Source organism: Cherax quadricarinatus, chromosome 56, assembly GCF_038502225.1.
Source record: "Cherax quadricarinatus isolate ZL_2023a chromosome 56, ASM3850222v1, whole genome shotgun sequence".
Classification (NCBI taxonomy): domain Eukaryota; kingdom Metazoa; phylum Arthropoda; class Malacostraca; order Decapoda; family Parastacidae; genus Cherax; species Cherax quadricarinatus.
Window position 1 is genome coordinate 5,062,146 of NC_091347.1, and position 21,690 is coordinate 5,083,835.

At 43.9% G+C, this 21,690-nt stretch overlaps 1 long non-coding RNA gene across 2 annotated transcripts in view; it reads right to left on the reverse strand.

Moving 5' to 3' along the window:
* Positions 1 to 904: 904 nt before the first annotated feature.
* LOC138854359 (uncharacterized) overlaps positions 905 to 21,690 on the reverse strand; it is a 52,002-nt gene continuing 31,216 nt past the window's right edge. For both annotated transcript variants that reach the window (XR_011393552.1, XR_011393551.1), the window contains exons 2-3: positions 2,730 to 2,851; positions 905 to 1,105 (exon numbers count right to left, since the gene is read on the reverse strand). This is a non-coding gene — a long non-coding RNA (uncharacterized lncRNA). The remainder of the gene's footprint in view (positions 1,106 to 2,729; positions 2,852 to 21,690) is intronic.

Genomic DNA, 21,690 nt, shown 5'->3' on the forward strand with positions numbered 1-21,690 from the left:
CGCCCCCGCGCCCCCGTCTGTGACCAGGCCTCCTGGTGGATCAGAGCCTGATCAACCAGGCTGTGTTGACACCGTGTTTACAACCCTGAGGCAACTGAGCAGCAACCACTCCATTCTCTTCACTTTAGTCCTCACAGAAGTTGCCATGTTGAGTATTTAGACAATCATAATAGTAATTTTTGGAGTAAAAAAAAAAACTAATTGCCAACATGTCCTCTTGACAGCAAAGACAAAAATTACGTTTTTGAAAAAAACATACTTAGAAATATGATAGAAAAGCTGATTGCATCAACATGTTGCCAGAATTTTGCACTATTTTTTGGTAAGAAAACTGTGTGCGCGCGCGCAAGCAATAATTCAGAACTTTGCCTGTAAATTTCATGCACAATTTATCACATAAAACACAGGAATTGATAAGGATGACGGACAGAATGTTTGAGAAAGTGATAAGGTACACGAGACAAAGACTCTGGTGAGTGGCAGGGATGTCAAGAAGTATTTATGGAGCTTCAGGCTTGTCAGGGAGTGGAATGGCCTGGATTAAGTAATGGAGACAGACCCCATACAGAGTTTTAAGAGTAAGTGTGACAGGGCCCAGGAGGCTAGAGTAAATATGGCAAACAGCAAGTTGAGAGGTAAGGCCAAAAGAATACGAACAGAAACCATACCCCCGGCCGGGATTGAACCCGCGGTCATAGTCTCAAAACTCCAGCCCGTCGCGCTGGAGTTTTGAGACTCTATGACCGCGGGTTCAATCCCGGCCGGGGGTATGGTTTATTTGCAATCGTGTCACTACGATTTCTTAAGTCAAGTTAATACGAACAGGTTAGTGTATACACAGTACCCAAGTCAATAATTCACGTACTAGCATTCATCAAACGTGCTTCCTTCAAACACCTACCTGACGGGGATCCGGGAGCCCTTGAAGCCTGAAGGGTGGGCGTGTGTAGTGGGCGTGTCGGCTTCGTGGACGTGTGGGTGGAGCCAGGAGGAACAGTTGACCAGGGGCGCCACCCGCTGCTCCTTACTGCCTCTCGGTCTCGTGCTGTAAACACACTGCTCTCTACCTCTCCTTTATCTTATCCCTAATCTTACTCTTATATACCTGAAAGAATATTTTGGATTGAATCTTGATTCCCTTGCGAATTTAATTTTGTAGCCTCTTTTGGCTTTCCTTTTTTTTTTTTTTTTTTTTTTACTTATCTTTAATATATTGGTTCATTAAGTGTCCCTCTTCTGATTCGCCTGCCAATGCCTATCTTGACCTATGAGATTTTTTAATCTATTATTCATCCATTTAGAGTCATTTTGTATGATCTTATTTCCCTATTTGGAACATATGTTGGTTGGGTAGCTTGTACTATGCTTTGAAGAATGTCACTGGCAACAATCACCGTCCTGATCCACAGAATAATTCCGTCACATTACCCTAGTCTACTCTATCGAGATTATCTCAGTCCCATAAAATAGGCTGCACGGATATCAGGGACCTTGACTTTATTAGAGTTAAAGTTGTAATTCCATGAAAATTGAAAGTGATTAGTGATCGCTTTTCCCTAAGTTCATCATTAACCCCCAGATTATTTATCAGTGATTTCTTTTCAAAACCAAGTCCAGCAAGTTGTTACCTCTACTTCGTTGTCACAAACTGTTTCACAAAAACAAACCTGGACCGTATCCAGAAAGTCGCTAGACTCAGTATTTCCTGTCAAAATCCTAAAGTCAATTTGGCTTAAGTTAAAATCTCCAATTAATTAAAACTTTTTTTTTCTAAATGCCTTGGTAATTTCGTCCCAAAGAAGTTTGCCGTGTTCTTTGTCTAGGTTAGAGGGTGCGTTACACGCCCCTCGACAAACTGTAGCCAGACTGAATCGGTGTTCTCGCTTCCACTTGTCTAACTTGTCTTTTACAATGAATTAGATTATCCCTGACATACATCGCTGCTCCACCACCCTTCCTGTTGACACTGGAATAACTTATGCCCTTGTCTCTGGTACTCATTAGGTATGACTCAGAGTGAACCAGGTCTCTTGTTATTTCAATATCTATGAAATTCATCTCAGCTCTATCATATTTCTAGCACTCCATAGTAGACCCTGAGGGAGTTAGTCACTCATCTTCCTCCACTGCCTCTGTTGATCATGCATCATGCTTTTCCTGAGGTATCTTGACAATTTTTGTTCTTTCATCCCTAGCGATGTAACTCTGCCAGCACCCCCACACACACCTCTACCTTTTAATCACAGAAAGGGTTGAGCTCGAACCCATGACAGTCAAGTCCTACAACTCTCATTTTAAAGTCCTATACAACTCAGCAATGGTCCCCTCATCAGAGTTAACAGACTACCACCTATGCCCCCAGAAAGTTGAACCCTGTCTCTTGTATACGTAACATATTTGCACAGAAATTATTTGAACTGTCAACGAATAGGATTTCAAGCTCTTTGTAGTACTTGTCTAGGTAGGAATTTGCACTAATTGCCCTAGACACCCCATTCATTGCTTCTCTTTAGACAAAATGCCACACATGATCGGGAGGGATCCCATGGATCTAACTAAATCTTAGTTATCCTGCACTCACCGAGCACCTCTTGTGTCCTGCCCTTCCCAATATTTCCCTCAGCACTGAGGCAGATAATGTGCTAGTTCTCATTATCTGACTTCACTTACTTGTTTAGAATCAGTTATATTCGTGATACACTCACCATCGTGTTATGTTAATCTCTAACCTTGTCACAGGTCTGGGTAGAAAGGATAACTTGGGTGTTGGTGATACTACTAGAAGCGGTATACTGCGGGCGAGTGTGTGAGCGGCAGAACTGGTCACTCTTCTCTCGTCATTAACACTCATCTGAAAATAAGAGGGGCAGAGAATAGTAAAGAACACAATCTTAACCTGAGAAGTAACTCGATGTATTTTTCGGGGTAATGAGCTGGCAAGAAACATTTAAGTGCATTTTTCATCATTTCAAACTTTTCTGAGATTGTTTTACCTAAATGCACACAAAACATCTGATATTTTCTTCTAATCTTAAATCCACTCGGAGTATGTAATACATTACATTATTGTATAATCCCCGCAATGAACCCTACACGACTGACAGAAGCTTAATGTACACATACTGGGTGACACGTATAACAACTTATCAAGACTGATGGACCGAACACATCTCCAGGCTGAGGGACTGATTATTTCAAATTAATCCTCGTCTTCCACAGTTTTCCTCCTGTATTGGACTAAACCCACTGGTTGGCGAAAAGTTTCCTCCACAATAAAGATACCTAAATGTTGCACAAGTTTCTCATTCATCAACTTGTCGATTTTTTAAACCATTTGTACAATAATAGGTTTTAACTTGCAGCAACGCGATGTTGGACGTGATTCAGGAGACATGTTCAGTCTTGCTACCGATCACCTTCATAAAATCACTCACATTCCCAAAGAAACACAGATATACGCAAAGGTGTATTTCAGTGTATATATGCTAAGTGTCTTTAATCCCTATTTTAAGGATTAAAGAAAACAGGTTACTTGCAGTTTTAATGACCCTAATGTAATAGGCTTTGAACCCTATTAACCCATCAAGGAGGGTTCAGTGAGTTTAGTGTTGGCAGCGTTCAGTCAGTTTTTCCGTTTAATAAGATTACTTATGGTAATTTATGCTCTCCTTTGATTTTAGATCTATAAACAGCCATTATGGTTTGTCTCAGAAAACTTATTTTTAATCTTATAAAGTTACGTCAGTGAAACATATCACGTTTAAAGAAAATACAGATTATTTTGACGTTAGTAAATACTGAATACTTTTCTGATCGCAGATTTGTAGATTATGGCTTCAGAAGAAGTTGGTTCTACAAAGAGTTTTTAATGTGGTTTCACTAGAATTGTTGAAAAGCTAATTAAAAAGCTTCCAATGAGTTTCTTGCAATAAAATTCTTAATACTGAGAATATGAAACACAAAGGACCAGTTTGAACGAAGTCACTGGTGTGTGTGTGTGTGTGTGTACTTACCTATTTGTATTCACCTATTTATGGTTGCAGGGGTCGAGTCCTAGCTCCTGGCCCCGCCTCTTCACCGGTTGCTACTAGGCCCTCTCTCTCCCCGCTCCATGAGCTTTATCAAACCTCGTCTTAAAACTGTGTATGGTTCCTGCCTCCACTACGTCATTTTCTAGGCTATTCCACTGCCTTACAACTCTATGACTGAAGAAATACTTCCTACTATCTCTCTGACTCATTTGTGTCTTCAACTTCCAATTGTGGCCTCTTGTTTCTGTGTCCCCTCCCTGGAACATCCTGTCCTTGTCCACCTTGTCTATTCCACGCAGTATTTTATATGTCGTTATCATGTCTCCCCTGACCCTCCTGTCCTCCAGTGTCGTCAGGCCGATTTCCCTTAATCTTTCTTCATAGGACATTCCCCTTAGCTCTGGAACTAACCTTGTTGCAAACCTTTGTACTTTCTCTAGTTTCTTGACGTGCTTTATCAAGTGCGGGTTCCAAACAGGTGCTGCATACTCCAGTATGGGCCTGACATACACGGTGTACAGTGTCTTGAATGATTCCTTACTAAGGTGTCGGAATGCTGTTCTCAGGTTTGCCAGGCGCCCATATGCTGCAGCAGTTATCTGATTGATGTGTGCTTCCGGAGACATGCTCGGTGTTATACTCACCCCAAGATCTTTCTCCTTGAGTGAGGTTTGCAGTCTTTGGCCACCTAGCCTATACTCTGTCTGTGGTCTTCTGTGCCCTTCCCCTATCTTCACGACTTTGCATTTGGCAGGATTAAATTCGAGAAGCCATTTGCTGGACCAGGTGTCCAGTCTGTCCAGGTGTCTCTGAAGTCCTGCCTGGTCCTCATCAGATTTAATTCTCCTCATTAACTTCACATCATCTGCAAACAGGGACACTTCTGAGTCTAACCCTTCCGTCATGTCGTTCACATATACCAAAAATAGCACTGGTCCTAGGACCGACCCCTGTGGGACCCCGCTCGTCACAGGTGCCCACTGTGATACATCATTACGTACCATGACTCGTTGTTGCCTCCCTGTCAGGTATTCTCTGATCCATTGCAGTGCCCTTCCTGTTATATGCGCCTGATGCTCTAGCTTCTGCACTAATCTCTTGTGAGGAACTGTGTCAAAGGCCTTCTTGCAGTCCAAGAAGATGCAATCAACCCACCCCTCTCTCTCTTGTCTTACTCTTCTTGTCTTCTGTGTGTGTGTGTGTGTGTGTGTGTGTGTGTGTGTGTGTGTGTGTGTTGGGGCTAAAAACACCTGAACAAACACTATTACAGATACGGTTCAGTCTTGGAACCTTGTCTACACCACAGTTCTCAGGCAAAGACATGAAATTTTAAAAGGAAAGAGCGCATTCTGAAATCTTCCCGTGTGGGTTCAACAGGTCACTTTGCTCAGACAAGTGAAACTACTCAAACTTTCTATTGCATTGCTGGGAGAGGATCTCAAGATGTCTAGCTGCAGTGATGCTTGTCCTTGGGAAGCAACATACAAGAGATGAACCTAATTTCACTGTCATCACCGTGAGAGGCAACATCTCTGAGATGAAAGGACATTTTAGATCAGGTAGTTTCAGACATGAAAGCATGCCCCTACTTCGCGCTTCAGCTGGATGAATAACATGTTCCGTCTTGTGCATAACTGCTTGTTGATGTCCGGTACCTGAAAAGTGACTTTTGAAAAGGAATATTCGTTCACTGCCTGTGGTGAAGATGCGTTGAAGACACTGCAGAATTTTATCGCCAACAAGCAGCCAGAGTGAGCGAAGTCTCATCAGAGCATGTGCTCTGATGGGACATTGTTACTGATGGACATCTGTGGCACATTCACCACCATATACTTCACAGATATGTTTGGCAGTGAAGGGGCTGTAGGGCAAATTTCCGAACGCGCACAACCAAAAATCGAAAAATTATGGAAATTGAATTATATATACCGAAAAATAGCTTAACTCTTTGGCAACACAATGGTACCAGAATGAATGTTCTACGAGGTTTTAGGCAACAGGAATGGGAACAGTTTGTTAGTGGATTAAATAGATCCACCCCTTTAAGTTTGGCTTGGAAAGGTATAAATAAAATAACCAGGAAAAAGACCGACAATGTTGCTCATCCCTTTCCTCTTGAAAAAGCAAATGACCTCATAAATGACTGGTCCAAAACATCCAGGCATGAAAACCTTCCATCTCATATTAGAAAAAATTTCCATCTCATATTAGAAAAAATCTAGGCTGGAATATTGCTGCACTCTAACAGCACCTTTCAAGGCAGGTGAAATTGCCGACCTAGAAAATGTACAGAGAACTTTCACGGCGCGCATAACGGAGATAAAACACCTCAATTACTGGGAGCGCTTGAGTTTACCTGGAGTTTACCTGGAGAGAGTTCCGGGGGTCAACGCCCCCGCGGCCCGGTCTGAGACCAGGCCTCCTGGTGGATCAGAGCCTGATCAACCAGGCTGTTGCTGCTGGCTGCACGCAAACCAACATACGAGCCACAGCCCGGCTGATTGACTTTAGGTGCTTGTCCAGTGCCAGCTTGAAGACTGCCAGGGGTCTGTTGGTAATCCCCCTTATGTGTGCTGGGAGGCAGTTGAACAGTCTCGGGCCCCTGACACTTATTGTATGGTCTCTTAACGTGCTAGTGACACCCCTGCTTTTCATTGGGGGGATGGTGCATCGTCTGCCAAGTCTTTTGCTTTCGTAATGAGTGATTTTCGTGTGCAAGTTCGGTACTAGTCCCTCTAGGTTTCTAAACCTGTATTCCCTGGAACGCAGGAGGGATACATACATGATTATATACACCTGGAAAATCCTAGAGGGACTAGTACCGAACTTGCACACGAAAATCACTCACTACGAAAGCAAAAGACTTGGCAGACGATGCACCATCCCCCCAATGAAAAGCAGGGGTGTCACTAGCACGTTAAGAGACCATACAATAAGTGTCAGGGCCCGAGACTGTTCAACTGCCTCCCAGCACACATAAGGGGGATTACCAACAGACCCCTGGCAGTCTTCAAGCTGGCACTGGACAAGCACCTAAAGTCAGTTCCTGATCAGCCGGGCTGTGGCTCGTACGTTGGTTTGCGTGCAGCCAGCAGCAACAGCCTGGTTGATCAGGCGCTGATCCACCAGGAGGCCTGGTCACAGACCGGGCCGCGGGGGCATTGACCCCCGAAACTCTCTCCAGGTACTTCTGAAGAAATGTTGAAACTGATTAATTTTACGAGCCAAAATATTGATGAGAGTGATTGCCTCTTTACAGAGTATGAATTAAGAGGATGGTATAACCTATGATATTCTCAGAACTCTAAGGCACGTGCCTGATAACCCTTTGTTGGCACTGTATAATCTCAGTTACATTGAGGGCTTTCTTCCTACTTCCTGGACCAATAGTCTCATTGTGCCTATCCCTAAGCCCCAACAGCCTGATACATTTAGGCCGATCTCCTTAACTAGTTGTGTTTGTAAAACTTTTGAAAGAACGATACTTAACAGACTGTACTACAGAATCAGACACCAACTTTCCCCCTACCTCTATAGGTTCATGAAAGGTAAAAGTGTGCAGAACTGTATTTCCACCTTTCTCACTGCACACACCTCTACTAGTTTTACCACTTTCCTTGATCTAAAATCTGCATTTGATATTGCGAACAGAACCGTTATACTACATGAACTAGCCAAAATGAATATTGGTGGTAGCTTACTCTGCTGGATAATAGGATACCTGTCAAATAGAGTATCCTCTGTCCTTTACCAAGGCTTCAGAAGTGATTCTAAAGAAATGTCTTTAGGTACACCGCAGGGAGGAGTTAAGATAAGATTTCGTTCGGATTTTTAACCCCGGAGGGTTAGCCACCCAGGATAACCCAAGAAAGTCAGTGCGTCATCGAGGACTGTCTAACTTATTTCCATTGGGGTCCTTAATCTTGTCCCCCAGGATGCGACCCACACCAGTCGACTAACACCCAGGTACCTATTTGCTGCTAGGTGAACAGGACAACAGGTGTAAGGAAACGTGTCGGAATGTTTCCACCCGCCGGGAATCGAACCCGGGCCCTCCGTGTGTGAAGCGACACCTAAACATATAGCTATAAACCATACCCCCGGCCGGGATTGAACCCGCGGTCATAGAGTCTCAAAACTCCAGCCCGTCGCGCTAGCCACTAGACCAGCTAGCCACAATAAGATTCATCCAACTAGGTATATTTCTACACCATAGGAAAGTTAGCACAGGCACCTCTGTGACCACAAATGCAAGTTTTTACAGACGAATCTCCAGCTAGCGTGGCCGTGACGAACTCTAGCTCAAGTCCCTTCACTGCCGTCAACATGACTTAAGAAATCGTAATGACACGATTGCAAATAAACCATACCCCCGGCCGGGATTGAACCCGCGGTCATAGAGTCTCAAAACTCCAGCCCGTCGCGCTAGCCACTAGACCAGCTAACCGGCCGGGGGTATGGTTTATTTGCAATCGTGTCATTACGATTTCTTAAGTCATGTTGACGGCAGTGAAGGGACTTGAGCTAGAGTTCGTCACGGCCACGCTAGCTGGAGATTCGTCTGTAAAAACTTGCATTTGTGGTCACAGAGGTGCCTGTGCTAACTTTCCTATGGTGTAGAAATATACCTAGTTGGATGAATCTTATTGTGGCTAGCTGGTCTAGTGGCTAGCGCGACGGGCTGGAGTTTTGAGACTCTATGACCGCGGGTTCAATCCCGGCCGGGGGTATGGTTTATTTGCAATCGTGTCATTACGATTTCTTAAGTCATATAGCTATAAGCTATGCTGATGATATCATGATCCATACAACAGGGCATAAGAAGATGAATACCATTCTTAATGAAGTTCAAGCAATTTGTAATCGACTAGGCCTCATAATATCTTCCTCTAAAACTAAGATATTAACAAGCAAACGACATCCCCCACCCATCTATTTGCAGGGTGAAATCATTAGCTACGTTAAAACTTACAGATATCTTGGTGTAGATGTACCCTTTAACAAATCCACTATACCACAACTAAACAAAAAATGCAAAGCTAGGCTAAATGCTCTCAAAGCTGTTGCTGGCTACAACCTGGTGGCCTGGTGGTTAACGCTCTCGCTTCACACGGCGAGGGCCTGGGTTCGATTCCCAGCCAGCGTAGAAACATTGGACGTGTTTCTTTCCACCTGTTGTCTATGTTCCCCATCAGTAAAATGGGTACCTGGGTGTTAGTCGACTGGTGTGGGTCGCATCCTGGGACACTGACCTAATTTGCCCGAAATGCGGAGCATAACAAGGGACTTTCTACATAGTAGTATGTCATTGTTGTCAGCTAGGACTGTATGCCTTGTACATGTACTTGTAGTAAATAAAGATATTATTATTATTATTATTATTATGGTGCTAATGTGAGAATCGTAAGAATGATGTACTTAGCCTATGTTAGGTCCTTAATTGATTATGCTGCTCCCATGTTGATATTAGCTAGAGAAAGTTCTCTCCGACCCTTGGAGTTAATGCAAAATGAAGCTCTCAGGATTATTCTTGGCTGTCCCAGATCTACAAAAGTTCTTAACATGAGGAAGGAGCTTGGTATTTCTAGTATCAGTGATAGGATTATTGAGATTAACACTGTACTCGGTATTGGAATGTTGAGAAACGAACCAGACACTGTCACCATGAACCTTACCAAGTGTCTAGATTATTATTATTATAATCAAAAAGAAGCGCTAAGCCACAAGGGCTATACAGCGCTGCAGGGTAGGGAAGGAAGCAAGGGAATTGGATGGCAGAAGGGAGGGGGGATGATCAGCAGGTTACAGAAAACAGCGGGGCAGGGGATAGTACGGGGGTAGAGGGTAGCAAGAGATTCAAGTAGAAAGGGCTGAAAGTATCAGAATCTGTGAAGTAAGTCAGTCGTTGTCAAAAAGTCAATGAGAGAGTCCGGATGAAAGGTGGGTCCATCAGCGAGAAGGGAAGGTAAAGAGAGAGCAGCGGGGCGAAGACGACGACAGAGGTAAATTCTGCGTGCTCGTTGATAAAGTGGGCAGTCCAACAGAATGTGGCTGACTGATAATGGAGCTTGGCAATTCTCACAGAGAGGAGCAAGACGCCTCTCCATGAGATATCCATGAGTAAGACGAGTATGGCCAATGCGAAGACGGGAGAGAGTAGTCTCCCAACCTCGACACTGGTGATAAGAAGACGGCCAGTAACCTATACTCGGTTTAATAGACTGAAGTTTGTTGCCAAGCATAGTAGACCAACGTTGTTGCCAACGGGTGTGAAGGTGGGAAGATATTACAGCAAAATAGTCCGTACATGGAATACCTCTATAAGAAACTGGTAGGTCATGTACTGCTGACCGCGCAGCAGTGTCTGCCTGTTCATTGCCCTGTACGTCAACATGACCAGGGACCCAACAAAAAACAATATCTTTATGCTTAGTAAAGATGCGGCGTAGCCAAAGTTGGATACGGAGGACTAAGGGGTGAGGTGTATCAAATTTTTGTATAGCCTGTAAAGCACTAAGGGAGTCTGAGACAACCACAAATGATGACACAGGCATAGATGCAATACGGATAAGTGCTGTAAGGATGGCATATAATTCAGCAGTAAAAATACTAGCTGAAGATAGTAAATGCCCTTGTACGACGCTGTCCGGAAACACTGCTGCGAATCCTACGCCGTCAGAAGACTTAGAGCCATCTGTGTACACAGCAATGGCATGAGAATGAGAGTGAAAGTGGTCAAGAAAAAGAGAGCGGGAAGCGACCGTAGACAGTTGGGCTTTCGAGCAAGGGAGGGAGAAAGAACAGACTCGAACAGCTGGAACTTCCCAGGGGGGTAGGGAAAAGTGAGATGCTACATGTACATAGAAAGGTGGTAGTTGAAGAGAAGACAAGAGCGAATGAAGGCGAAGAGAGAAGGGACGGAGTAAGCAGGGGCGGCGAACAAATAAAGAATGTCTACTAATATCAGTGACCATTCTATAAATGGAAGGATTGCGGAGATCATGAGAGCGTACATAGTAGCGCAGGCAATGGGCATCACGGCGATCGGATAAGGATGGAACGTTCGCTTCTGCATAGAGGCTTTCGACAGGGGAAGAGCGAAAAGCACCAAGGCATAAACGTAATCCTTGGTGATGAATGGGGTTAAGGCTAGAGAGAGTAGCAGGAGATGCCGCTGAATAGATCTGGTCACCATAATCAAGTTTCGATAAAATAAGGGTGGAATGTAGGTGAAGGAGGGTTCGACGATCAGCTCCCCATGAAAGATGAGCAAGGGTTTTAAGAAGGTTCAGCCGGCTGTGACAAGTTGCCTTCAGAGAGGTAATGTGAGGTTTCCAGGATAACCTACGATCAAAGAGGAGGCCCAGAAACTTGACTGTATCACGTTCAGGGATACGGGAGCCATAGAGGTACAAAGGATGATCGGAGATGACAGAGCGTCTAGTGAAAGTGATTTGGTGGGTTTTAGTGCTGGAAAATTTAAACCCATGTGTGGTGGCCCAATTGGAAACACGGTCGACTGCATGCTGGAGAGAAACTGTAAGGAGGTGACAGTCAGCGCCTGCACAGGCAATAGCGAAGTCATCAACATAGAGTGATGACCAAATATTTGATGGAAGACTAGAGGCCAAATCATTAATAGCAAGGAGAAAAAGTGTTGTGCTCAGAACACATCCCTGGGGGACACCTTCAGCTTGGATAAAGTCCGGGGAGAGCACATTATTAACCCGAACACGGAAATGCCTGTCAGTTAAAAAGTTCTTAAGGAAGGATGGTAGATTGCCTCGAAGGCCTAAGGAGTGGGCTTGGGCTAAAATATTATACCTCCAAGTTGTGTCATATGCCTTCTCAAGGTCAAAAAATATGGCAATAACTGAGTGGTTATTCGCAAAGGCATTACGAACATACGTATCCAAGCGCAGTAAGGGGTCTATGGTAGAACGTCCCTTACGAAAGCCATATTGACGAGTGGAGAGACTGTTGTGTGTCTCTAAATACCACACTAAACGTCTATTTACTAGACGTTCCATTACTTTGCAAACTGCACTGGTAAGAGCAATGGGACGATAGTGGGAGGTTTCATGTCCCGTAGTGCCTGGTTTGCGGAAAGGGAGAACAATGGCGGATTTCCACAGCTGTGGAAGAACTCCTTGTGACCAAATAAGATTGTAAAGGCGTAATAGGACTGCAAGGGCTGACTGATGTAAATGTTGTAGCATACGAATATGAATGTCGTCGGGCCCAGCTGCCGATGATCGACAAGCTGAGAGTGTTGCCTCCAGTTCTTGAAGTGTAAAAGGCACATTATACTGTTCTTCTCTGAGAGAAGAAAAGTCCAAGGGTGCTAACTCTCTGGCAGACTTTGAGGAAAGAAATGAGGGGCATAGATGGAGTCCCTGAGAAATACAGACCAGATGATTGCCAATTTCATTGGCAACATCTAGTGGGTTTGCTATATCAACACCGGCAACCCGCAGAACAGGAGCCGGGTCAGGAGAATATTTACCACTCAGTTTTCGTACTTTTTTCCAGACTGCACTCATAGAGGAAGCAGAGGTGATGGTGGAGACATAATCTCGCCAGCAAGTGCGTTTAGCGTCACGGATGACACGGCGAGCGATCGCACGCTTCTGTTTAAAATCAAGGAGTCGCTCTGTGGTTCTATTGTACCGGTACCTGCCCCATGCAGCGCGTTTCAAACGTACTGCACGAGCACAAGCAGGAGACCACCAAGGCACGCATTTCTGAGAATGCCTGCCCAAAGTTTGGGGTATAGAATGAGAAGCTGCGGTGAAAACGGAGGACGAGAAGAGGTGTAAAAGCTCATCGATGGAGGACGAAGAAGGAACCTCTTTAAAAACAGTCAGGTGTGAGTAAAGGTTCCAATTTGCCCGATTAAATTGCCAGCGTGGGGTGCGAAGAGGTGGCGAATATGAAGGGGAAGTAAGAATGATTGGGAAATGATCACTGTCATGTAAGTCCGGGAGAACAGACCAAGTGAAGTCTAATGCGGCAGAGGAAGAGCAAACTGAGAGATCGATGCAAGAGAGAGTATGAGTCCGAGGATCAAAATGGGTGTGAGTACCTGTATTTAAAACATGGAGGGGGTGGGTGGCAAGAAAAGCCTCTAACTGAATTCCACGGGAATCACAGTGAGACCCCCCCCAGAGGAAATGGTGGGCATTAAAATCACCAAGTAACAGAATCGGTGGCGGTAATGACGAAACAAGGAAGGCAAAATCCGGAATAGATAATGCCCGAGAAGGAGAGAGATATAAAGAACAGAGCGTATACCACCTATGTAAGTGGATACGGGCTGCTGTGTAATGCAGCGAAGTATGAACAAATAGCTGATGGTACGGAATATCAGTGCGGAGAAGAAGGGCACTTTCATTAAAGGTCCCATCAGGAAAAGGATCTGAAGAATACAATAAATTATAGCCTGAGATGTGAGAAATAACAGCAGAGTGTAATTTTGGTTCCTGTAAGCAAACACCAACAGGGGCAAACTGGGAGAGTAACATCTGAAGCTCACCCCGATTACCCCTGAGGCCGCGTATATTCCACTGTAAAAAGGCCATGATTGGCAATGATAAAGATACTTGAAATCCGCAGGTAAGGGTTCCTACGGACTAGAAGGGTTAGAAAAGTCCACATGCGGAGGCAGTGGAAAATGTTCAAGCAGCGAAGGAACGGTGCGCTGTGAAGAAAGGAGTTGCGCAGATGGAGCAGAGGAGAGAGAAAGAGCGGAAGGTGGATCAGTGTCCATTGATGGTTTGGTCTCTGCAATATATTCAGAGATTGCTTCAAGTGTTTCGGAATTCAGAGATGTCGTATGGGAGACAATATTGGGAATGGTAGGGGGAGGATGAGTAAAGATTGGAACTGTATTGGACTGTACCAAGGTAGGGGGGGGCGAAAGGGTGGAGGGAACTGGAGAAGCGTGGCAGGGGACAGAAGAGACAGGAACCTGGGAGGTGGCAGAAGAGGAAGAAACTTGGGAGGGAACAGGGGAGGAAGGTACATTACGAGGAGGAGGGTGAACCTCTGCACTTGTAACTGAGCCAGTGAGAGGGGAAGAACTAGGGACAGAGACAGGGAGGGTAAAATGAGGAGGTGGAAGATGGGTAGGAGGTGTTACCGGACCTTTTTTTGACTTTTGAGAAGTAGAGGGACGATTGGGAAGAGGTGTCGTACGAGGTCTCGTCGATACTGAGGCTTGTAAGAGAGAACTCGAAGAAGCGAGATTAGACTGAGGCGTTGAAGTAGGGACGTCTGAGCCGAGGACAGCAAAAGGATTAGATACAGGAGTGATTATGGGAGAGGTAACCACAGAGGTGGGTGTAGAAGATGGGATACCAGAAGTGGGGGGACGTTTTGAAACACGGGAATAAGAAACACGTGGGAGTCTCCCTTGGAGGCGGAGATGAGAAACTGCCATGGCATAAGGGAGACCTTCTGTCTCTTTGAGGTAACGGATTTCCCGCTCGTTTAAATAGACCTGACAACGGCGAGAGTACGAAGGGTGAGCCTCATGACAGTTAAGGCAAGAGGGAGATCGATTGCAAGACGTATTAGAATGGTCATCGGCACCACAGACTGGGCATTCGGCGATAGATCTGCAATATTTCGCTGGATGGCCAAATCGCCAGCAATTTCTACACTGTTGTGGTGTAGGGATCACCTTTCGAACTTGTAACCGATGTCCTGCTATATAAACTGAGGATGGGAGTTCTCGGCTGTCAAAAGTTAAACGAGCCACATTGCTAGGGTATCGTCTCCGCCCACGGGCAGGAAGAACGTAAGTGTCTACCTTGAGGATTGGGAGATCTTGGAGTTCCAGCTGTTCTAGAATGTCGGTGCCACATGTCTGGAAATTTTGTTGAACTATGGTATGGGGCAGAATGACGGTACCACTACAAGAATTGAGGGAATGATGTTTTTCAAGGGTGACAGGAACAGTATCTATATGGGAAAGACGAGAGAGCTCACGAGCCTGGGTAGCATTCTGTACGGTAATGATGCGCGTACCGCTCTTAAGAGCATGAAAAGAAATATCTTTACCAACATGGCGTAGGAGTGCCTTGCCAATACTATGGTCAGAAAGATAGGCAGTAGAGGAAGTTGGTTGTAAAGTGAAGAATTTAGTCCACTGTTCAGTCTGAAACTGAGCGTGGAAAGGTAGTGAAGGACGTGTCGATCGTTTCTGAGAAGAACGAGAAGGTGAAGGTGGAGAAGTATCATCAGCAGGTAATTGTCGTTGACGTTTAGGCGTGGGACCAGAGTTGGTCCGACGTGGAACGGGTCGGCGATTTGAAAATTGCCGCACCGTAGAGGGAGAGGCCGGAAGCATAGTCAGAGGAGAGCGAAGGTCTGATAAATCGAAGGAGTCAGTCGAGGCCTCAGTACCTGAAGCGGGTGAGGAAACAGCACCGGCAATAGGTACAGAGGCATGAGGAATGTCTGAAGAGTGGTCCAAAGACGAGGCGGGGTCAGAACGGGGTGCGGTATCAAGAAGGGGCCCGGGGGTACCAGGTTCATGGACTAGGGCTGCCATGGTTAGGTTACTTCTTTCTTTTTGTTTTTAAGAAAAAAAAAGAAAGAAGAAAAGAAAATAAAAATAAAAAAAAGAAAAAAAAAGGGGGGACCGGGGAGGGATAGTTCCTAGGAGGAATGAAAGGGCCAGAAATCTCCCTCCGCGCCCAAGAGGACCTCAGCACCGCAAGTAGCGCAGATGCAGCATGGAACCCGTGCCATACCCTACCCATCATGCTAGTAAACTAACAATCCGGGATAGCAACCTCACATCTGCCGAGCTACCTCGGTGGACAAAAGAGAGGGCGGCCGGATATCCGCCACAAAGCATACCTCCTTCGGCCACCACCCCCGGAATCCGAAAGGTGGCTTCCAGAGATACACTCGTCGCCCGAAAGACACCCAAAGCTACTCCTGGATACCGGAGAGGGATCGGGACATCCCCAGGCGATCCAGATTCCATGGCAAACTACGCCACCGCTAAGAACCTCAACGGAATGGGATGGACCCCGGTATCCTTTCTCCTACCCAGGAACTAGCGCGCCTGTGGGAGAAATCCCAAAGGACAAAAAGAGGAAGGGCAAAAGGGAGGAGTGGGGAGGAGGAGGAGGAAAGGAAAAAGGGGAGGATGGGGTAGGGGAGGGGAGATTGGGGGGTAATTAGGTTCGGTCTGAGGAAGAAGACCGATAGGTCTAATTCCTCAGACCAAGAGCCTCTTCACCACGCCAAGGAGCCCCCCTTGAAGAGGCCAAGTGTCTAGAGGTAAATGCACACAGATCTAAATGGATTGTGAAAACGTGCAATTATATCAAGTTTTATAACCTGCATGAACTGTATCACTGTAGGCAACAAGAGCATTTCACCCCTCCGTGGAAGATATGCTCATTTAATATCACATAGCTGCAAGTCCCTCCCAAGAAGCTCATTGTTAGTAATCCTTAGTCCTTAAATCTCTTGTTAGAGCAACTGCTCAAGAAGAAATTTCTCACCTAGCTGGTAGTAATAAGTTATCACAAGTTATATACACTGATGGATCTAAACAGGAGTCTTCTGGCAGGGCTGCATCTGCTCTTGTTGCCACATCCCTTGTTAAAAACGATAATAAATTTGTTGAGTTAGGCATAAGAATTAACAACTGGGCGTCTACACTGCAAACTGAATTGTTTGCAATCCTAATGGCGCTAAAGCTAACCTATAACACTGAGCTTGACTATCATCATTACTGATTCTATGTCATCATTGAAGGCTCTTGACTCATATAATGACTCCAACAACATGCTCATTGGAGAAGCCAGGTATAGATACTCAAAAATTAGGGACAAAGGAATTAATGTACAATTGCTATGGATCCCATCACACATTGGATTACTCCTTCATTATAAAGTTGATGTGTTAGCCAAGAAGAGTACCCAGAAGGAGAATGTAGAATATAACTTTGGTATAACTGTGTCTAGCATTAGGAATAATATTAGGAGAGAAGTAAATAATGAAAATGATTGTTATAGGAATGCAGTTAGAAGCCTGAGTAGATCTATAACCCACTATGATAACATGAACGTAGATAAGTATGTTTATGGAGCAACTTGCAATGTGAACAGTGACTGATGTTATAGTGGCCAGGCTTAGGCTTGGTTACAAGTACTTCTGGCAGTTTGGGAGAGAGAGAGATGATGATCAAACTAAATGTAAATTATGTGATCAGGCATATGGTCACTGTCTTGAACACTATGTGCTTAATTGTCCACTTACTGAAGAATACAGAGACAGACAGTATAATAACCTATGTGACATGTCAAGATATCTTATTAATGAAAATAAGATACCAGATATACTAAGCAAATTTCCTAAATTTGCTTGCAACAGATAAGTGAACTATAGATATGTAGATATAAATCCATATGTATTCCTGTTAACCCTTTGGGGCCTTTTGTGTATCCATATGCTCTTGCGCTACCGTCCACAGGATGGATATGGGGTGCACAATAAACTAGCCACTTCGGTGGCAAAATCTAATCTACGACGTTTCTACAAGAAATTATAATCATTTATATCAGGTATGGTGACGGCGATGTGGGTAGCGAGTCTGCTCACAGCCCATATATTTTTTGGAATTTTTTCCTTGTTTATCTCTTTCTTGCATTATTCTAATATAATAACTGACTATTTGGCATCATAAAACAGTAGGCGGAGCTTATCCGTAGACTGAGCCTACCAGGCCTACCACCGCTCCAGAGTGTGCCAGGAAAAATCACTTCATTATTACGCTTATATCAGCTTATATATATCAACTCTACGGCTTATTTATCTATCAGAATTGATCTAATATGATATAATAAACACTATAAATAACAAACATGCTATATACTCTAGACTGAATAAAACAGGCCATAATATGGCGAGAGACCATCGGGAATATTTCGATATAAATGAGTTACTCCTCTCCATGTCGTCTTTGAGTAAGAGAAAACGGTGTTTTGAAGAGGCTAACTGCACTAGAACATCAGTTTACTAAGAAATACACCCAAACGAACGCGATTTTCGTTTTTTTTTTATACGTGGGGGGGGGGGCGCTCCAGGCCGATATCTCGCAAGTAACTTATTCACCTAAATTCCATAATTCTTCCTTTATTACTTAATTAAATGGAATAATATTCACAGAAATTGTAGAATAATGATTTCTCTATTTTGCCCCATTTTATTTTTGGAAATATTCCAAATACTTTCGGAGTTATGTGGGAGTAAAGGGCAGATTTTTTTTGCAACATTCCAGGAACTAACAAACTTTATTTTTTTGTGAAATAAAGATAAGTTATTTAGAGGCAAGATTTTGAAGTAAATACGTATAAGCATTGTTCTCTCGGCACCAAGTGTCCAAACAACCTTACGTAGCCCCATATAGGAATAAATTTGGCCACAAGGGCATTTTCAGTAAATAGTCCTTTTTCAGTCTTTTCTCAGTTGTTTGAGGTATATTTTTGATAAATATTTTCAAGAAAGAGTGAAAACACTGTCTTGTGCACCAAAACTGGAGGAAATCGGACGGTAAACAAAAGAGCTACAATTTCTAGCCCGACGCCCCCCTGAAGAAACTTTCCCCAGATTTCATAAACGTGTTCTCGGAGGTTGGAAATATTTTTAACTATAACCGATCAGGTCCTACAAATTTCATAATGCTCCAAATATACCCGTGTTCCACACAGTTTCACTGGTTATGGGTAAAGTCTTCCACCGTGTTGGAACTAAGAAGAGACAGTCGTATTCCTGTAGGGATTATTATTATTATTACAATCAAGGGGGAAGCGCTAAACCCGGAGGATTATACAGCGCCTGGGGGGGGGATGTGGAAGGCATTCAGGCTTAATTTGGGGAACTGGAGCACAGATCCAATTCCCTAAATCAAGAGCCCCTCACCAACATCAAGGAACCTTCCTTGAGGGGTGTAGAGAGGGAGAGCTGCTAAATGCAAGAATTTCATATGAAAATAAATATTCAGAACAACCACGGAGGGGGCTGAGTAATAACTAGGCCTTTCGTGTTGCAATCAACACATCAGGAGCTTGCACTGTTGCAGAAGAGGATTAATTTAGTCCCAGCAAACATGTTGATAGGAAGCGTTCTTGCTAGCAAAAACGCTCCCTATGAACATGTTTGCTTGGCCTGTCCTCTCTTCTGCAACACTGCACGCTCCTGATGTGTTGATTGCAACACAAAAGGCCTAGAGCTATCATTCAACTCACCCCGTGGATGTTTTACATCTTATATCGCTTGTTCCCGATTTCTGCATAAAATGAATATATTCATTCTAAAATTGGTATGTTGGTCTATCTTGCATATTTTTTGGCCGAGATCAATCAGCTAAAATTTCTCACTTCAGGGGAAAACAGAGCTCAAGACAAGGTTATCAACCTCGTTTGCAAGCTTTCTCAAGGTAGGGTTGAGGCTGAGAGTATCCATGTTCTCAGAACTGACAACACTACTTGAGGTGACCAAAGTTTTTTTTTTTTTTTACACACATCCAGACAGAACTGTTATCCTACCTTAGCTCATTTCAAAGACCAGCTCTATCTAAGGTATACTACCACCCCCTGGGATGCGACCCTCAACAGTCTACTAACACCCAGGTACCTACTTACTGCTAGGTGAACAGGGGCAGCAGGTTTAAGGAAACACGCTCGTGCCGGGGATCGAATTTTTACTGATAGCATTTGAACAGTTTCCCCCACTCCTTCAAAAAACGATACCTTGCCGTTGGCGTGTGAGCAAGACAATATTTATGAAAGGATTCAATGACAGAAGTTACCCGGACTCGAGTCCTAGATGTGGAAAATACAGTGCCTGCACTCAAGAGGATGGGTATGCCAGTTAGGACGGTTATCTAAACTGATGTATGCGCACTTTTGGCAAGAGATCTCTTAAATTAATGATGATGTATACGTTTTTCATGTCCCTGGACCCATTGTGTACCTCTGTAATCTGTAAATACCTTTGTAACTTGTAATGATTGTGACTAGACCTACCTGGAGTTCATTACCTTTGTAAATTGTGAGTTCATTACCTTTGTAAATTGTGAATTCATTACCTCTGTAACTTGCTCAGCTATCAAAACTTTGAGGCCCAGTCCCTGGACCCATTATGTACCTCTGTAATCTTTTGACTACCGCCCACAGGATGGGTATGGGGTGCATAATAAACATATTAAACTAACTAACATTGGATAACCCTACCTCAGCGGGAAGGGGATAGGGAGAGATGGTCAGTCTTTTTAATAGTAACAAAAGTGTGTTCGCGATTAGTATCAGTGGATACTCTCATCTGGAAACTATCGAAATAAATGCTTGAATTGTGAGACTTGTTAGTTGATGGAGTCGTCACAGACGTAGATGTCAAGGTGAAAATTGAGTTCCTTGGTCTGAGAGAAGATAAATTTTCATGGTTCTGACCTGGCAACCTTTAGGTAAAATGCTCATGGTGAGTACCAGTGTCTGACAAAGCTCTCAAAGTCCTTATCCCATTTACCGCAACGTATCGCTGTGAGGATGACTTTTTTTTTCTTTTTTTTTTTTTTTTTTTTTTAGCACACTGGCCGTTTCTCACCGAGGCAGCGCGACCCGAAAAGGAAGAAACAAAAGATTTTTTTACATTTAGTAATGTATACAGAAGGGGTTACTAGCCCCCTTCCGACATTTCAGTCATCTCTTACGACACGCATGCTTATGGAAGGACTTTTCCCACTTACCCATGGAGTTTTTCTACAGTTATTAACATTAAAATCAAGGCAAATAAATAAATTAATCTCACACCTGAGCTGCGACATGCGCTAGTTGTGACAAAGTAACATCTCATCTCAGAGCTAATCAAGAAGCTGCATCAACCATAACTTCAACGTAGCTTGTCATGCTTCAGATTGTCTAAATACAGGACAAGTGATGTAAAGGCATAAGAATCATTCAACTTAAGTAAATTCTGTATTTTTATTAGTAAATGGATCGAACCATGTTGTGTAGATTATAAGAATAGAACATGATTTTGCTGTTTTTACTTTTTTTTATATTTAAACAAAGAGAGGGCAATTACAGTCTTACTAGTCTACCAGTCACTACGTCGACCCAGGCAAAACGTCTAGTAGATGTACCTTGAAAAACACAAGAGGATCTGCAGATCAACTCTTAAGAGAACCAGGAGCTATAACTAAGCTCACTTAAGAGGTCCAAGGGTTGAAGATCAACACCTTCAAGAGGTCCAGGAGCTATAGGTCTTGTAATTTAATAAATTTTAAGGTCCAGGAGACGAAGACTAGCACACTCCAGAGTTCCAGGAGCTGCCAGTACACATCCACTAGTCACGGATCATGTTAACCAACCAAGGCGAACATTCACCAGTCACTGATCATGTCAACCAGCCAGCACGCACATCCAAGTCAATGATCATACAAAATCAATATAATCCTCGCCTCGCCTTATAAGCGCAACACTATCAATACTGGTCTTCACCCAGCCTCCACGCTGTATATACAATACTTATATCTACATGTATGTAGCCAACCAATTCGTCAACAAACGAACAGTAAAGTAACAACAGCTACAGGGTTGGACAAAATAGCATGAACACCTGCTGACTGAACTTT